Here is a 20,671-nt window from a genome sequence, read left to right as displayed (position 1 = left end):
ACATCTCTTATCGTAAAAAAGTAAATTGTTTTTAAAAAGTTTATTACAAGCTGTTTTTAGGTAAAAAAGACAAAAAATAAAAAATTTCACTTTTAATAGCCATTTTAAAGGGCTGATTAAATGAAAAATTATTTTATCTTAAGACCGACCTTGAAAAGAAAAATCTTTTGACTTACACAGTCAGGGTTGCCAGGTTGTTGAAAATAGAAATCGTCAAAATGGTTCTCGAAAATCGTCCTTTGTATTGGAAAATCGTCAACACACAAAATATTAAATTAAACAGTGTCCGGAAAAATTTTGGCAGCTGATTGTTATACGAAAACAAGTAAGAAAGTCTAAGTTCGGGTGGGGCCGAACATTAAATACCCGGCGCAAGTATTAAATATATGTTTTCCACCTTTCCGAAAGCTACCGCTACATGATAAGCGGGTGTATAAATATTAAGTAAACTAGCATCCTTAAATTTCGAAATATTGAAATTTCAAGCATTTCTGAAATTTACCGTTATATGAAAAGCGGCCGTAATTTTGGTCCGATTTCAATAATTTTCAACGGTTTTGCTTTTGCTAGAACGGTTAACGATATACATATATGCGATCATAAGTGGGTGGTGCCACGCCCATTTTCCAAAATTTTATCATAAGCGTATTTCCTGATAAAGAATTGTTGCAACCATCAATTTTGAATAAATTAGCTTTAATATTTACTGATTTATCGAGGATTTCGTATTTCTCGAAATTACCGTTATATGGGATGTGGGCGTGGTTATTGTCCGATTTTAAAAATTTTCGGCCATTTGGTATTTTCTAGCAAGGCTAACAACTGCGCCAAGTTTGAAAAAAATCTGTGCAGCGGTTACCAAAATATACACATGTAACTATAAGTGGGCGTGGCTACGCCCATTTTTCAAAAATTTTTAATATTCTTATTTCTCGTCTAAAAGTTATTCTAAATGTCAATTTTGAGTGAATTATCTTCAGTAGTTACTAAAATATCGCAGTTTTCGTATTTCTGAAAATTACCGTTATATGGGAGGTAGGCGTGGTTATTGTCCGATTTCGCCCATTTTCAATACCATCCGTCCTACGCCCAAAAGAAGTGCATGTACGAAGTTCCGTTAAGATATCTCAATTTTTACTCGAGTTATCGTGTACACAGACGGACGGACGAACGGACAGACAGTCACCGCTTAATCGATTTCTCTTTTCATTCTGATCATTTATGTATACATTTGTCTATATCTATCTCGATTCGTTTTGCCTGTTACAAACAACCGTTATGTGAACAAAGTTATAATACCCTTGTGCACAAGTGCGCTCGGGTATAAAAAAATAAATGTAAAAAACCTCTTACGAATTACTAAAATTCACATTACCTATAACATAAATATGTTTAATTGCATATAGATAAATAATATACATATTATCTAATGTACTAAGCCTTACTAACTAACTAAGGTGATAAAAAAAATGCCTGCTAAAAATATTTCTTTAACCCTTGTGTGTTGGGGGGTACTTGGGTATATAACCGACTTTTTAAAAGTGGATGTCCATATTTCCTTTTCCATTTTATTGAAATTTTTTTAGTCATTGCATATAAATGGTAAAGGAACTCTTTCCCAAAATCCTTAGAATTCAAAATAAAGACCTGAAATGGGAAGTTTGGTATCTTCTTTTAGAGTTCATATATATAAAAATCTTTTAGTTTGGGTTAAAGATTTTTGCGTTATAGGGTTAAACGCCCAATTATTACTTAGAAAAGTAAAAAAAAATCGAAAAATCGCTACTAAAAAAACTGGCAATGAAAAACTGCACACAATGAAAAAATCGTCATTTGCTTTTCGAAATCGTCAAATCGTCAAGACGGTTAAAACTCTTCCAAATGACGACCAAATCGTCAACCTGACAACACTGAGCACAGTGTGCAATTAACTAAAAAAAAATATTTTAAATACATTTTTTGGATTTTGCGACCAAGGAAATGGATTTTTTGATGCAAGAACAGCAAAAATATCTGTTAAAAAAGTACATTGCATACTGGTTTCAGGAAAAAATTAACATATTCAATACTTCAAGGTCGCTGGCGTGTAAACAGCCATAAAGCGTTGGCATTGGAGGAAAAAATACGAAAGAAAATTCGCGCTGGTATCAGGTTTCGATACGAGTATTTTTTATCGATACCTACTCAGTACTTGGTTTAAAAGTATCGATACCAAAATTACTTGTTATCGAACAAAAAGTATCGACTATGTACTTGTATTTACTCGTATCGTTTCATCCCTACATACATGCAAACATACTGGTCTTCCCTCTCACTGACTTATTCAAATACAAAATTTCTAACTATAAAAACTATAAAAATTAATTCTGCAATGTCACCAATTCACCAAAATTTGAAACTCCTTAATTAGAATCTTTAGAAAAAATTTAGTTTGCAGTTTTGTACCTCATTAAAATTGAGTGCTGCCATTTGCTTCTCTTTTAAAGAAGATGGTCGAACATACTTAGCTACTTTGTATGAAAAGATGCGTATGAAAAAGATCGTCAACAAAAAAAAATTTTCAAAAATTAACGGCAAGTCTTAGCGACTTCGCACCTTATTATACTAAAATTTAGGGATTTTTTTAACAAATTTTGCGAGGTAAAAATCTCGGGGAAAATTTCCTACAAATTTGTGATGTTACCACAAGGATGCTGTTTCAAGGATAATACATCTAGGATCATTGAAGAAGGTTTAAAGATCAGTAAGTTTTTGTGGAAAAAATTTGCAAAATTATTTTTTGTCCCGTATTCGGCTTCCATAAATATGGTCACAGTAACCATGCTCGACAGTATGCACCGGATCATGACTACCCCTTTTGTCTTATTACGTTTCAACTAAACATGCCAAATGTGAAAAAATCAGAGCATAAATACGGTTTTTCAAAATATTACCTTGTTTATACCGACACATAAAGCGCTGTGACACAGTTCGGTGTGATTCAAAACAGATGCATAAACAAAATTTCAATACGCGTTGAAATCGAAAAGTGTATTGACTCGAATTTGTTTTCAAATCGGTTTTTTATTTCTCACATCGGTTAGAACACCCGTATAAACAAATAATTAATTTAAGGTGAAATCAAAATTGTCTGTTTTTATACCCGAGCGCACTTGTGCACAAGGGTATATTAATTTTGTTCACATAACGGTTGCTTGTTTCAGCCAAAACGAATCGAGATACTCAGAATTAATAGAGTCTGTCCGTCCGTCTGTCCGTCTGTCCGTCCGCCGTGTACACGATAACTCGAGCAAAAATTGAGATATCTCGACGAAATTTGGTATGTAGGTTTCCGTTATTCCAAGGTAGGTTGGTATTGAAAATGGGCGAAATCGGACTGTAACCACGCCCACTTCCCATATAACGGTAATTTCGAGAAATACGAAAACTGCTATATTTTAGTAACTACTGAAGATAATTCACTCAAAATTGATATTTACAATAATTTTCAGACGAAAAATAAGAATATTATACATTTTTAGAAAATGGGTGTAGCCACGCCCACTTATGGTTACATGCGTATATCTTGGTAACCGCTGCACAGCTTTTTTCAAACTTGGCGCAGTTGTTAGCCTTGCTAGAAAATACCAAATGGCCGAAAATTTTTAAAATCGGACAATAACCACGCCCACATCCCATATAACGGTAATTTAGAGAAAAACCAAAACTGCGATATTTTAGCAACCACTGAAGATAATTTACTCAAAATTGATATTTACAATAATTTTCAGACGAAAAATAAGAATATTATAAATTTTTTGAAAATGGGCGTAGCCACGCCCACTTATGGTTACATGTGTATAACTTGGTAACCGCTCCACCAATTTCTTCCAAACTTGGCACAGTTGTTGGCCTCGGTACAACATACCAAATAACCTAAAATTTTTAAAATCGGACAATAACCACGCCCACATCCCTTATAACGATAATTTAGAAAAACACAAAATATTCGATAAATTAGTAAATTTTAAAGCTAATTTATTCAAAATTGATGCTTGCAACAATTCTTTACCAAGAAATACGTTTGTGATAAAATTTTGGAAAATGGGCGTGGCACCGCCAACTTATGATCACATATATGTACCTCGGTAACCGTTCTACCAATTTGTACCAAAATCGGTATGGTTATTGTGCTTGCCACATAAAAGCAAAACGTTGACAATTATTGAAACCGGACTAAAATTGAGGCCGCTTTTCATATGACGGTAAATTTTAGAAATGCTCGAACTTCAATATTTCGAAATTTAAGGACGCTAATTTACTCAAAATTGATACACCCCGGCTTACCAAGTAGCGGTAGCTTTCGGAAAGGTGAAAAACATATATTTAATATTTGCGCCGAGTATTTAATGTTCGGCTTCATCCGAACTTAGACTTTCTTACTTGTTTTCTTTATACAGCCCGTTTTTAATTGTATTTATTATTATAATAAATTTGTATTACTGTTGGCTTCCATTTCAGTCCACCACGCAAATTTATTATTAAATAAACGTCGAATAAAACTAACGGAGTTTTTTTTCTTTTCAATACGGTTTTATCGAGTTAGCTATAAAGACTGTGGACTAAACGTTAGAAAGAAATATGTTTAGAATCAAATCGGTTTTTTGTTAATGCGGTTTTTTCGTAGGTATAAACATGGTATATTTCGACCATAGCGCAACGTATATGCTATCTATGCACCGGTGGAGTGCAATAAGGCCATGGGCTTTATTTCCCAAGAAAACAAAAAAAAGGCGTGAGTACTAGGTACTCATGAAATTTGATGTGTAAACATATGCGAACGGCAAAGCATAAGAGTACGTTTACATATAAATATAATCTCAATCAAAGCTCGTTAGCTGTCAAATTGGTTGCGCTTGTTAATTTTATAATTATAATTTTGTATGGCTAATCTCTTTTTCTAATTACACATTAGGGAGTTGAGCTCGAAAATGTGGATAATCTTTTTATATGTAAAGCTATTATTAGGCGATTCAGTTTATTACATACACATGTATTAATTAATTAATTAATTAACATTAATTTTACTTAATTTTATTCATTTTTCTGATTTAATTTTTATAATTTATTTTCATTTTTAATTATTTTAATACATAAAATTATCGGTATGATTAATAAAATATGATACTTGTACATACCTGTGACTCAAGGGCGTTAAAATATCTTGAAAACCCCGCATCAATTACTGTTTTTGAGCTTATAGTTTGAGTATTTCTATTTGTACATATTCCTAAATTTAGGTTTTCTTTTCGGAATATAATCTGTGGTTCATGTAAATGAGAGCAATTTTCGGAGAGTGGTGTAGAGAAAGTTGCAAGATTTTACCCGATGCTTTTTTGTTCCTACTTTTTGCTATTACTCACTTTTTACTCTGACTTCAGAGAGTGATTTTGCTGTTTGACCTTTTCCAGGATTTTACACGAAAAGTATTGGATCAGAGCTATTATATCATCCATACATATGTATATTATACATATATTCAAATGATTTCAGTATTTTTTTAAATTTTCGCCTTGCTTTTTTATCAAACCTATTCCTAAAACCATTTACGAATATCAAAACCAGTTGCAACAAATGAGTTCATACATATGCATGCACATACATACCCTGCAGGAAATTGCGCTAGTTCAGAACTAGCGCAGAACTAGCTCATTAAGAGGCGGTACTGGTTCTCGATCTATCCCAACGCAATGCTTTCAACTGTCTCTTTTTACATGGCGATGTCCTACGAAGTGGAAATTGTCACCTCTGCAGAACTTTGGAACTAGTTCTGAACTGGTTCCATTTTCGACAGTTCTGGGCCAATAAGTTTTTTTTATGAGAAAACATTTTTAAACCAAATTACTGGATATTTTTTCTTTTCTGAACTTTTTCCGTTTTGGACAGATCTGCGACAATAGGTTTTTTATGAAAAAAAGTTTGATTATCAGATTTTTTGATATTTTTTTAATTGTTTCTGTTCTTTTACAGATTGCATTTTATTTATTTTTTTATTTTATTTATATTAAATTTGATCATTTTCTCTTAAATTTTTAAGCGGAACTCAACAATTTAAATTTATTAAATATCTGAAAATCACAACTGCCACCACCGCGATTTGAACTCGCGACCAACGAAGTTGGAGTCGGAGGTCTTCCCGCTAAGCTATTTTAGTATTGTACGAGAAGTGAGAATTTGTGCATTTACTTCTCAACAGAGCGCAACTACCACACCAAAAGTTTCAACTGTCCCTCTCTGCAGCCGTTTTGCACTAGTTCGGAGGTAGTTCTGAAATGTATAGAGCGGAACTAGCGCTTTAACGACTGTCTCTAAATTTTACTGCAGGGTAGGTACAAAGCCGTATGCATGTGAGGAGTTTGCATAATCGGAAGTAATAATCAATTGTACGCATTTCCTCTTACTATGCATATGCCTAAATGTATGCAGCCATTTACAATAGCAAGTAAACACAGGGTGCTTCTAATGACAATAAAAATTTTCTGCTGAAATACACATGCTAGCCCTTCGAAATTTTCTGCTGGGATTTGCGTTACAGCTTCGCTAATTTTACCCCTACCGAGACCAAAGATGTATACACATCAAAAACTTGTGGTTTTTTATATGTATTTTGATGTTGGTGGGAAACTGGGCTTGAACTCAGGCGCTGCATAATGCTCTACAGCAGCCGCCACTACTTTTACATACATTGCTGGTATATTCAAAATACTATCCCGAACATCGGAGTGTATATATGGAATATAAAAAAGAATGAGAGGTAAATTAAAAGATATAACTTAAGCGGTTACAGCGCTAAACAAAAGGAAAAATTAGAAAAAATAGCAATGCGGTTTGAAGGAAACATGAGACCATAAATTGTTTGTTTGATTCGTTAATTCTCTGAACCTTATAAGATATGACACTCCATTCTTTGCAGTAGCTTGCAAATATACACTAACTGGTCTATTCTGCGCTGGTAATGAAAATTTAGTAACCGGTAAATAAAGTTCCTGTCAATTCTTAAACCCTTTTCGCATTCTCTGTGCTCTTGTAACCGGTAAATTTTGGTGACAGGTAACAAGCTCAACGGAATAAGGTCAACCTTTTCAAAAGCGAAATAAAGTCAACAAAAATTTGGAAATAACGTCATTGACGCTATTTCCGCATTCAAATGGAAATAGCGTCAACAATGCTTCAAGTATGTCGATTCATAGAAATAAATTTTGTTCTTACAATAAACATAGCCCCGTAAGTGTTGTTTTTTAATAGATGAAAAAGGTTATTGCCAAATCCTCAGTGTGGTGCTATTAATCCACACACAATCATGAACTACCACCAATTGATTTCATTAAAAAATTTAAAATTACGAATATAGTAAAAACACGATGCGAAAAACCAAACGCAAAACGCAGCTGGATTACGAGAAATATTTGAAGAAAGAGTATAGAAATGATCCAGAACTTGCAAAACATGTTTCGTTTCCACAAAAATAAAGCGAACACTATTAAATTGAAGAAACAGTCCATGTCCAAAAACCCCGGAGGAACACTGAAAGAGTTCTGTGTTTTAAGTTAGCATATTTTGAACGAATTCGGAATGTCTAAGGTGGAAAAGAAGCCAACCTTTCTATAAGGAAACAATTATAGAAAAGGAATTTTCTTACACTGTATTCATGTCTCCGCCAGCAAAATGGGACATCATTTAAAAGCAGCTAAGGAGAACGACGACATTATTTATTAGATGGCACGTTCAACAAGCCAGTTTGCCAAAATCGGGTATAAACAATTATTGATTGTTTAATATCGGAACCGAGATCACTTTTGAAACACAAATTATATGCTTTTTTACTGCAGATAAGTTGTTTCCAAAACACAGCAGAAATCTTCCAATAACTTTCAAATATAAATATGTGAAATATCGAGGGCTTAAATTCATTAATACCCTCTATCTGCAATTTGCACAAAAACTAATTTGTGATTTTAGAAGCCATCTGGGACTTATTACCTGTCATCACTGATATATTACTTCTGATTTCCAATTTATAATAGTGTAAATTCTTCTATCAAGCGTTATATAAGGTAGCATTAATATCACCGATGACAGTTAAATCTTAAGTGGATTTTTATATCAGATATGCAGATAGAGGATATTATTGAACATAAGTCCTCGATATGTAAAATATACAAGTAATTTTTAGCAAAAAAAAACCGACTTCAACTCTCATATAAAAAAAATATATATGAAAAAAGATTCTGACGAACTGATAACCTCCTCCTTTTTTGGAAGTCGGTTAATAAAAAATTTATTTCAACGTACACAATGCTCGGAGGGAGAGGGGGAAGGAGGGCCGCAGCGTAGCGTGACGTGATGTGGCGTGCCGGGCGCCCCATAATTTTTATATGAAAAAAGGGGTATTCTCGAAGTCTTGCACGATGCACGGATTGCACGAAATGCAAATATGCTATTCCAAATTTCGAAGAGTACGAGAGCACCCCATTGCAAAGTGGTAGCATGAAGCGTAGCAAGCAGCGAAATTATATATCAAATACAATAAAAAGAGACAGCTAAAAAAAATGAAGTGAGCGAGATGAGGGGAATGAGAGAAATATGTACCAATTCCAACAACAAACAACTAGCACAGGGTCGCATTTATCTTGCTATGCTACTTTGCAAAATATATACATGGGCTTCGACGTTGCATATTTTGCAGAGATAGGAAATGTTCTTTCCCATGTAGTTTGTTGTTGTGTATTTGCAAGTTATGCAATCCATGCAATCCGTGCTACGTGCAGTGGCTTTGCAAGATTTAGGGAATACCTCTAATGTATTATATGCATCCCACTCGATATCACTGAATTCCTCATTGGAACATGTAGTCCCTTTATTTTAGCGTACCAACCGTTCATATGGCTTCATACCATGTAAATGCACGATTGAGAGAAATAGAGGTTGCGCCAATCACGGTACCGCTACTCCTCTCTCAGTCAATTTGACGGAATCGTTGTTTGTATGACGTCACACTTGTGCAACTTGTTTACGTTTTCCTTGCAACATTTTTTCTTCTTCTTCCATTCTTGCTCACGTTTTGGCATTTCTCTCTCGCAATTGCACCAGTGTGACGTCACACAAAAGTTATTCTCAAAAATCCTCTCTGATAGGCGCAATCTTGTATTCTATAATTCTTGATGTAAATGCACCATAACCCTTCCTTTGCGCTGTATTCCGTAAGAATTAACAGCAGAGGGCGCTTTCAGCGCTATTATGTGGGCATGTATGTTAGATTCGTAGGATCTTTAAAGTCTTGCAGTTCCATTTTTAGGGAAGTATTTAAACTTTTTTTGCCTCAGACAATGGGAAGCCCATCCAGAACCTATAACCGAAATTTCAAAAAAATCGGTACAGCCGATCTCGAGCTTTGCGAACAGAAAGCGACGGCTTTCAAAATATATATTAGTATAGATATAAAATCAATCGCATAGTCATGGAAAAAAATTGCGGCTATTAGAAAAAGGGGCTTGGCTCTTCCCATACAAACCGAATTTTTCATATTGAATACCACCGGAAGTGTTCATGGTAGAGTACTCAATCATGGTATGGAGATATATGAAATCAATCGCATACTCTTAGAGAAAAGTGGGGCTATGTGAAAACGGGGTATTGCGCCTTTCAAACGCACTGAAGCTATTATGTATCTTTGTATGAATTTACACGTTTGCTAAGTTATTTAAGACGGCAATGGAAATATGCCTTCTGATAACCACCAAACCGTAATATTATAAGATAAATGTCATGTTGGTGATAATGTTGGACCAAAATGTTTCAAAACAAAAAAATTATTTTGGGCGGGACTAAGCTCGTCGGGTCTGCTAGTAGTAAATAAAAAATTGGCTACTCTTACAATTTTTTTATTTCACTGCCAAACTTTAGCAATTTTGGGAATTCCAACAAAAACATCTCAAAAGATTTCGATAGCACAAACCACTTTTACACAAGAAACATTGCCAAAAATTATTTCTGTTTTTTGTAAGTGTAGAAGTTAACAAAACTATTAAGTTTCAAAGCAATATACTAAAAATTGAATTTTTGAAATTTTTTCTTGGACACAGTAAAAGTAGTTTTTCCGTTCAACAGTTTTATCTCAAAAATTTTCTGACTTTAGCGCCCTCTTCTTCTTCTTCTTTATTGGCGCTGTAACCGCCTAAGCGATTTTGGCCGAGTCCAAAACAGCACGCCAGTCATTTCTCTTTTGTGCTAACTGACGCCAATTGGAAATGCCAAGTGAAGCCAAGTCCTTCTCCACCTTGTCTTTCCAACGCAGAGGAGGCCTTCCTCTTCCTCTGTTACCAGCATCCCGGCCCGCGTTGAATATTTTCAGAGCAAGAGCGTTTCTGTCCATTCGAACGACATGGCCAAGCCAGCGGAGCCGCTGAATTTTAATTCGCTGCACTATGTCTATATCGTTGTAAAGCTCATACAGCTCATCGTTAAATCGTCTGCGATATTCGCCATCACCAACGCGTAAAGGTCCGTAAATCTTTCGCAGAATCTTTCTCTCGAAAACTCCAAGAGCCGCCTCATCAGATGCTTTCATTGTCCATGCCTCCGCGCCAGGGTTCGGACACAAAATTCGCAAACCGCAGTGAATTTAAAAGTAAAACGCAGTAAAATAAATTTTAGGCAGTAGATTTTATTTTTATTGTAATAACATAATGTATTTTACATACAAATACATATACTAATTTTTGTTGCATAAACACGTTTTAAAGATTGAAAATATATTCTGCGTTGACACATACATTTTTTTCAAGAATTAAAAAAATAATGCCTTTTTGTCTTGAATAAACAGAGAAAACTAATCGCAGTAGATTTGAAAAAAAACCGCAGTAGAAAATTAAATTTGGCCAAAAAGCGCAGTAGATCTACTGCAATTGCAGTAAAGTCCGAACGCTGCTCCGCGCCATACACCAGCACAGGCATGATGAGTGACTTATAGAGTGTGATCTTTGTACGACGAGAGAGGACTTTAATTCTCAATTGCCTACTCGGCCCGAAGTAGCACTTGTTACCAAGAGTGATTCTCCGTTGGATTTCAAGGCTGACATTAGGTGCGTTCGTTTAAAATCTCCAGCAAAAACCAACCAACTGCCAAATTTCAAACTNTTGTTTACATTCAAAAGTGTAAAATTTAAAACGTACGAAAAGTCATCACAAAGTGTTATACTGACACAGTTTATTGATTAAACAAATAACTACTTATTTCTTACAAGTTTAATTAGTCGCATTTTGTAATTTTTAACTTCCAAACCATCAAATTCAATTTTGTGATTTGCGTAAATGGCAACCAGCTGTTTTTGATCAGCTGTTTTCCTGTTGGCAAATTGCTGTTGGCAAAAATTTTTCCAGCAGAAACCAGCAGCTCACCTCAAAATGAAATGTCACTTTGCTTTCTCAGTTTCCCCTACTTTGCAAGTTTTTTGCGTACGCGAACGCAAAAACTTGTAAGTTTTGGTTAAACATGAAAAATTAACAGCTACCCGAACGCAACTATTATTATTGGTGTTAATGCTGGTTCCCAAATAAACGAAGTCGTCTACTTTTTCAAACTTGTAACTGTCAACAGTGACGTGGGTGCCAAGACGCGTATGCTCTGACTGTTTGTGTGATAGAGGTATACGCCGCCGAGCCACGCCGCCGCCACTGCCGTTTTTGTCATTCCTCACGCGCCGCCTAAAGAATTTGCCGTCTAATTTGGTTACTTTAAGATATAAAAATAAGATACCCAATGTGCCGCTACTACTTACATACATATCGTCGTTTAAAGTACAAAACCGCGTATCAACAAAATGCAAAACCGCGTATGTGAATTATGTAAATAATCTTTTAGAGAGTAAAAACACTCATATTTCAAAATGGTTATCTTTTTTATAAAGCCATCGCATACCTGGCCAGTATATTTCAGGACGAATGGATAAGGATTGAGCCAAGAGCTTGTGTGAGCAAATCCAATTTTTGGCAGCTAATGCCAGTTACGCGGTTTTGCAGAATGACGATACGCGGTTTTGAACTTTAAACGACGATATGTATAAATTGCCACTGAGCAAAACTACTTGAGAAAAAAGCATTAGTTTAATAGCACGAGTGCAACATCGTACACGAGATAGAAGTGAAAACTTCTTAAAACAAGTAGGAGCAGCGCTGTCTTCGGCTATGCCGAAGGCGTCATACCTTTCATAAGCATCTGAAAATTTTACTTTAACAATTTACTCATTTGAAAAAATTTATATATTCACAGCATACATATATAAAAGAGATAGATATATAAAAAAATCATATCTAAATAATCAGAGGTATGGGAGATATACCTTATATATGTAGCACCAATCAAAGGAATTTTTACTGCTGTGTGATCGGTATGTAAACCGGTAACACAATTTAATGGGTTTAGCTTCCTAAATAAAGGAGATATGTCTATCGCAAAAACTGGTATATGAACAATCAGTGATATAAGAGATAAAGCTTATACAGCATAGATTTTGACGATTTCCTCAGTGGACTTTGTATTATTTTTATTTATATTATTTATAAAACAGCTTACGAAATTTATCAGTTTTAGCTGTCTAAATGAAGGAGTTTTACAGTAAAGCCCCATATCTGAACAATTAGTTGTATGGAGGCAATAAATAGGTTATAGTGACCCGATATTTGTTAATTTTCCTGTAAACTTTCTGTTAATAATGAGTGAAAATAATGCGAAATTTCATGTTCCTAGCTTCATAAATGAAGAAGTTATGGCAAAAAATCTCATATCTGAACAATCTGTTGTATGGAGGCTATAGGTTATAGCGACCCGATCTTCGCCATTTTCACCGAAAGTATTATTTTGATAATGAGTCACAACAGTGCAAAATTTTATGTTCCTAGCTATTTAAATGGAGGAGTTATAACGAAAAATCTTATATCTGAACAATCAGTTGTATGGGAGCTATAGGTTATAGTGACCCGATCTTTGTAACTTTCACTCTAAGTTTTCTGTTGGTAATGGGTGGAAGTACTGCAAAATTTCATGTTCATAGCTGCATAAATGGAGAAGTTATAACGCAAAATCTCATATCTGAACAATCAGTTGTATGGGAGCTATATGTTATAGTGGTCCGATTCTTCCGGTTCGGACAAATGATTAATACATTATAAAAATACACCCACCTGCCAAATTTCATCCGGATATCTCGAAAAATGGGAAAAAATAGATTGAATACAAACAGACGGACAGACGGACATACAGACAGACGGACATGGCTAAATCGACTCAGCTCGCCGTTATGATCATTTAAGTATACACTTTAATGGGTCAATCTCTTCTTATTCTGCTGCTTACAAATATCGGACCAAAGTTATAATACCATTTCATGCTCATAAAAGGTATAAAAAGCAAATGTGTGCGCCCCACACCCGGTAGAAATCTTAACAAAAATACTCGTAAACTACGAGACAATCAGACGAATACAGTTGTGTATTGTATCCAAAGTTGATAAGTTTTTATCATTTCTCATAATTTTTTTTATTTCTAATTTTTTCAAAAACAAAGGATATGATCATTCTTTTTCGCTTTATTCCGTATTCGAAAAATAATATGTTTCAATGGACACATCGATTTGAATACATAATTTAGATTTAGATAATAATTTTAGCAATTTATTTGAAAAAAATAAAACATTAAGATTATTGTTTGTATTTTCGTCGAGTTTAAATTTGCCCCCCAAAATAATTGATATCAAATAAAACACCTCTTTGAGGTAAAATTTTCGAGTGACGAAAGCTGAACTAGAAACACAAAATTTATGAATCAATTTCGTGACGAAAATTATACGCATTTTTTAACTGCCTTGGAAACGTACGGAAAATCTTTTTTTATTTATTCGGAACGGTGCGAAATGCCGTCTACTGCTAGAAACACAAAATAAAAAACAGAACTTTTGCAACGATTCGTATGAATAAAAAAGATTTTCCCTAAGTTTCAAAGGCAGTCAAAAAATGCGTATAATTTTCGTCACGAAATTGATACCATAAATTTTGTGTTTCTAGTTCAGCTTTCGTCACTCGAAAATTTTACCTCAAAGAGGTGTTTTATTTGATATTAGATATATCACAGCGTACGGCAGTGCGCGCGAGTGACGAATGCAGCCACAGTTAGGGATGCAAATTTTGAGCAGTAACATCGATGTTTCGATGCATCGGAGAAAAGAACATCGAGGCTAAAATACATCGCCAGAGGAACATCGATATATCGAGGGTTTCCGATGTTTTGCAATTTGTTAATTTCTAGTTACTTTTAAAGCAATATTGAATACTTTAATAATTACACTATGCGACAGTCAAAATCGGGATGGGATGAAACCAACGGGAAATGTTATATCGGTCAAAAACACGTCTAAAAAAGCCAAAACGGAAAAAAGTGTCACGTAAAGTCACATAACCTATGAATTTCGAAAATTTGCTCGAGATATGCTCAAAATTCCTTGGAAACATAAAATCAATATTCTTGTCAAAATGAGATTCCTTCACTTAATTGTGAATAAAAGCGAAACGCTTCCATCGATTTTCATGACCTATGTCTCATTTTGCTTAAAGGTTATTATGCGACTTTGCGTGAAAGTAATACGACTTGCCTTTTTTTCCGTTTTGGATTTTTTAATTTTTAAAAAATAAAAAAATTTAATATTTTAGGCAAAAAATATTTTTTTTCTTCATACATTTATTTTTACCGGCAAAACTGTTGATTATATAGAAAAACGTTATATGAACAGATTAAAGGAATTGTAATTTTTAATTTTTTTAAATTTGTTTGAGCAAAATCGGACTAGTGGTTCTCGAGTTATGTCAAAAAAAATACCACCAAAGGTGACAATTTCCCCTATATGATAGTTACTAACGTCAAATCGATATATCTCGATTCCTAGACGTGACCCAGCGAAACGCCGGGACATGTATAACTTCTTTTTTACCGATATAACTTTCCCCGGTAGTTTGAACCCTTCCCGATCACTGACCCCTACCATTTGTCTCACAGTGTTATGAATGTATTTTCCTGTATTTTATTATCCTTTCTATACCCTTTCTATTATTAGAATCAAAATGCATACTGTCGTAAGTTCGTTGGGGCCTAAAGATCCTAGGCCTGAATTTGTTGAAATTTCAAGGGGTGTTCGGTTCTGTTTTAACGGCTAGGTTATTAGCATTCAGAATGAATCCAACAATTTTATTGAGTTTGGGGCCGTTTTTTATGAAAAATGTTGTGGAAAAGCAACAATAATTTACAAAGTTAAGAAGGTTTAGCTGCTATTTGGGAGATCACCACATCTACTAATCAGACGTCTTCAACCGCGGTCACTGAGGAGATGTGGTGGTCTCCGAAATAGCAGCTATAACTTATTACNGGAGATCACCACATCTACTAATCAGACGTCTTCAACCGCGGTCACTGAGGAGATGTGGTGGTCTCCGAAATAGCAGCTATAACTTCTACCTTTTGTAAATTATTGTTGATTTTCAATAACTTTTTCCAAGCTCAATAAAATTGTTGAATATAATTGTTATAAGGCCATAAATAACAAAAAAATTCTGAATGAATAATAAATTTAAGGTCAGTCAAACATACCGAAAGAAAGTAGGAGAGTCTCCTTAAAGTCCATGTTTAAAACATCGGTAAAACTTCCATCGATGTATCGTCAATTTCGCGATGTTAATAAATTGTAAACATCGATGGCAAACATCGAAAATTGAACCGATATTATCGATGTTTCAAAACCATCGATGCATCGTTTGCATCCCTAGCCACAGTAGCATGCTGAAATGACTCGCTTATATATACACGATATTTGGAAGTATTTATCCAGACGTCCGATCGACATGTTTGAGGTGTGGGTACACCCAACATATTTAGTGTTATTCTAAAGGCCAATACCTTTCAAAAGATACCTTATATGTTGAGTTATAGGGCTTTCGCACGAGGCGATTTTTAGGCAACTTTTGCGTTCAACTCACGCAGGGTTGCACGAAAAAAAATTGAATGGCTAAAAATATCAAAATATAAAAAAATATCAAAATATTTGCCATAAAAAGACGTTCGCATTGTTCAACTTTGCATTCTCTTTTTGGTTGAACGGCCTTTCAACTAATCGCTTTCAACAAAGCGCCAGGCAACATTTAGCCATTCAACTTTTTTTTCGTGCAACCCTGCGTGAGTTGAAAGCAAAAGTTGAACGCAAAATCGCCTCGTGCGAACACATTTTTACGGCTACTAGTTGGAAAGATATAGAGGTAAATGTGTTTTGGTTCGTGTCTCTACTACGAGATGCTTTGGAATGTATGTGGCGTCTGTACGTACCTTCATTTAATTTTTTTCAAACTTTCAGGAATTATAGTACAAAAAAAACTAAGAAAGTTTTGTTCCAGGATGTCTGGATTCTTATGCCTTTGTGGGTGTGGCTGTTGCCTGAAATTCGAAAAAAGGCAATATTTTAAACTATCAGTGAGGTCGCACTACTCATTCCATACCATTGAAGTGGATATCAATTGAAGAGTCTTAAAACAAGCTATCCAACGCTGTATTTTGCGTTTATAAAATATAAATATGTCATAACGTTATCGCCTGAAAACTAAAAGTCGGGCTGCTGAAAATAGAGATTTCGGGAATTTTCTCAAAAACTGGTCAGTCGATTTTATTATAAGTTTCCGCAAGCCTAGCCCAAAACCTTAGCTTTCATCTGGTATATAGCTTATATCTGGAAAAACTCTTGTTGTGGAGATATTGCTATTCAAATTGAAAAAATTTCGCTCCAAAAAGGGTCAAATGGTTAAAAATTAACATATTCGTCTAATCTAGTTACTTTGAGATATAAAAATAACATACCCAGTTCCCCGAAAGTGTCCACACGAGTTGACAAGTTGAAGGATGCAGCTGTGCTAATCACGTCGTACATGTCTTGGAAACCACAAATTGTATGTATTTTAGAGTTTTTTTCATGCCGAAATTGTAACATTTTTCCTCATTTTAATTGTAATGTACACAGCATTTAACTATGCTACATGGGTTTATCACCCGCTCTTAACCTACTTTAGAAGACGCATACAATATTACTTAAAGCGCAAACAGTCAACGACGTAACGTAGACGTAGGTTGACGCAGACACGATCTACCTTATGGGATTCGCGTGTTAACGAAAACTCGCCACCGCATGGCGGTGACGTTGCCGTTGCTTCTCTCTCTCTCTATCACCAGTAAATTTTATATGCTGCTACGTACGTCAACCTACGTTTACGCTACATCGTTGACTAACTGCGCTTTTATGTTTGTACATAAATATGTATGTGTGAATGCATTTAGTTCACCCAATGTGCCGCTACTACTTACATACATATGTATAAATTGACACTGAGCAAAACTACTTGAGAAAAAAGCATTAGTTTAATAGCACGAGTGCAAGTTATATCACGTGATAGAAGTAAAACTTCTTAAAAAAACACAGGTGTGCGCCCCATACTCGGTAGAAATTTTAATAAAATTTAACTACGAGAAAACCAGACGAATACAGTTGTTTATTGTATCCCGAGTTAGTACCAAGTTGATAAGTTTTTATCATTTTTCAAAAAAAATCTTTCGAGTACAAACGATATGATCATTCTTTTTCGCTTTATTCCGTATTCGAAAAATAATATGTTTCAATGGACACATCGATTTGAATACATAATTTAGATTTAGATAATAATTTTAGCAATTTATTTGAAAAAAATAAAACATTAAGATTATTGTTTGTATTTTAGTCGATTTTAAATTTGCTACCCCAAAATAATTGATATCAAATAAAACACCTCTTTGAGGTAAAATTTTCGAGTGACGAAAGCTGAACTAGAACACAAAATTTATGATATCAATTTCGTGACGAAAATTATACGCATTTTTTAACTGCCTTGGAAACATACGGAAAATCTTTTTTATATCGGAGCGCACTTGTGCACAAGGGTATTATAACTTTGTTCACATCACGGTTGTTTGAAACAGGCAAAATGAATTGAGATAGATATAGACAAATGTATACATACATATATGATCTGAATGAAAAGATAAATCGATTAAGCGATGATTGTCTGTCCGTCCGTCCGTCCGTCTGTACACACGATAACTCGAGTAAAAATTGAGATATCTTAACGAAACTTGGTACGTGTACTTCTTTCGGGCGTAGGATGGATGGTATTGAAAATGGGCAAAATCGGACAATAACCACGCCCACATCCCATATAACGGTAATTTGGAGAAATACGCAAACTTCGATAAATCAGTAAATATGAAAGCTAATTTATTAAAAATTTATGCTTGCAACCATTCTTTACCAAGAAACACGTTTATGATAAAATTTTGGAAAATGGGTAACCGTTCTACCAATTTGTACCAAACTCGGTATGGTTATTGTGCTTGTCACATAACAGCAAAACGTTGAAAATTATTGAAATCGGATTAAAATTGAAATGCTTGAAACTTCAACATTTCGAAATGTAAGGACGCTAATTTACTAAAAATTTATACATTTCAGCTTACCATGTAGCGGTACCTTTCGGAAAGGTGAAAATCATATATTTAATACTTGCCCCGGGCATTTAATGTTCGGCTCCGCCCGAACTTAAACTTTCTTACTTGTTATTTATTCGGAAGGTTGCGAAATTTCGTCTACTGATAGAAACACCAAATAAAAAACAGAACTTTTGCAACAATTCGTATGAATAAAAAAAGATTTCCCGTACGTTTCCCACGCAGTTAAAAAATGCGTATAATTTACGTCACGAAATTGATATCATCAATTTTGTGTTTCTAGTTCAGCTTTCGTCACTCGAAAATTTTACCGCAAAGAAGTGTTTTATTTGATACATGTATGTATATATATTTCAGATTTTCAGTTCTATATTTACAGTAAAACCCGCTTAAGTACCTCACGAAAAATGTCTGCTTTTTGAGGTACTTAGGCGGGTTGGGTACTTAAAAGAGCCCGCTTAAGTACCTCAATGCGGGTACTTAAGCGAACATAATTACTAATGTAGTTACATCTTCTTGTTAACTTACACAAATACTTGAATAACAACATTGAATGAAGCATACGTAGTTTATAACCAAAATCGTAGCATTATTTAAATACATAAACAAGTAAAGAAAACCTTCATTAAAAAAATATTTAGTGCAAGGGTAAGTCATTTTTACAAGAATTAAATTGTTTAAAAAGTCAAAGTTGGACATGTCATTTTACACCAAATTCAAAATGATATTGTTTGCCACTTATGTTTATTTATTAATTTTTAAATTTTTTCAATCCATTAAAATACATTTAATTCCCTAACAAATACCATACAAACCTATGTTAAAATTTTGTAAAACATTTAAAAAAAATGCATCATAATTTTAAACTTTTTTCCCAGAAGTGTTTTTTGAGTATACAGTTTTATACAGGGTTCGGATTTGCCTCATTTTAGCCCCTCGCTCGCTCGTTAGTTTGCTCTGAGCTAGCGCAACACACGAGCAACACGCGAGGCTGTTTGCAAATGAGCACTCGTTAAGTACGAGCGCACGCGCTGAGCAGCCAGCGAGCGAGTAAGCAAACGAGGGCAGCGCAAGAGTAGAGCGGCAAGCAAACGAGGGCCTCATTAGCTCTGCCCTCGTGAGGGCCTCGTTGCGAGCGAGGCACTCATTTGCAGCAGCAGACGAGCGAGGCGAGTAAACGAGCGAGGCAAATGAGGCAAGCAGATTAGACAGGCAAACGCGTTGTTTGGTCGGCAAAAATGTATGGGATAAAAATTGCAGCAACCAAGAATTTCGAGTAAAGGATTGTATGCACGCATGCAGATATGTATATACATACACATGTATATACACATATGTTTGTATATATTCTCATGCACAGAAGAATAGATTCGTGCTATTTGGACCAGTTTTATCTACTAGGTAGGCACATATGTGCATACATATCTATGTAGGTATAATGTTTTTAATGTTCAATAATTTCTTACAAAATTTCAACTTATACACTTAGGTCTCTTTTTATGCGGTTCTTTTTTATGCGGATTTGAATTTATGCGGTTTTTCAAACACTTTTAGCTGTAGCGATTTTGGTTTTTTGAGAGCTTTTATTACTTTTTTATACCCGAGCGCACTTGTGCACAAGGGTATTATAACTTTGTTCACATAACGGTTGTTTGTAACAGGCAAAACGAATCGAGATAGATATAGACAAATATATATATAAATGATCAGAATGAAAAGAGAAATCGATTAAGCGGTGACTGTCTGTCCGTCCGCCCGTCCGTCCGTCTGTCCGTCCGTCTGTGCACACGATAACTCGAGTAAAAATTAAGATATCTTAACGAAACTTGGTACGTGTACTTCTTTCGGGCGTAGGACGGATGGTATTGAAAATGGGCAAAATCGTACAATAACCACGCCTACTCCCATATAACGGTAATTTTCAGAAATACNAAAAACTGCGATATTTTAGTAACTACTGAAGATAATTCACTCAAAATTGATATTTATAATAAATTTTAGACGAAAAATAAGAATATTAACATTTTTTTGAAAATGGGCGTAGCCACGCCCACTTATGGTTACATGTGTATA

The 20,671-nt window shown here is 34.8% G+C and overlaps 1 protein-coding gene and 1 long non-coding RNA gene across 3 annotated transcripts in view; one reads left to right on the top strand and one right to left on the bottom strand.

The window, feature by feature from the left end:
• The window catches only part of pan (transcription factor pangolin), an 826,450-nt gene that overhangs the window by 86,061 nt on the left and 719,718 nt on the right, over window positions 1–20,671 (top strand). The window lies entirely within an intron of this gene.
• Window positions 4,471–20,671, bottom strand: part of LOC108373136 (uncharacterized) — a 17,992-nt gene continuing 1,791 nt past the window's right edge. The window contains exons 2-3 of the long non-coding RNA XR_001848937.1: window positions 16,396–16,399; window positions 4,471–4,481 (exon numbers count right to left, since the gene is read on the bottom strand). This is a non-coding gene — a long non-coding RNA (uncharacterized LOC108373136). The remainder of the gene's footprint in view (window positions 4,482–16,395; window positions 16,400–20,671) is intronic.

Source organism: Rhagoletis zephyria, unplaced genomic scaffold (assembly GCF_001687245.7).
Source record: "Rhagoletis zephyria isolate East Lansing unplaced genomic scaffold, Rhagoletis_zephyria_1.1 Rzeph_scaffold_00004, whole genome shotgun sequence".
NCBI lineage: Eukaryota > Metazoa > Arthropoda > Insecta > Diptera > Tephritidae > Rhagoletis > Rhagoletis zephyria.
This window is presented reverse-complemented; position numbering and strand designations above follow the sequence as displayed.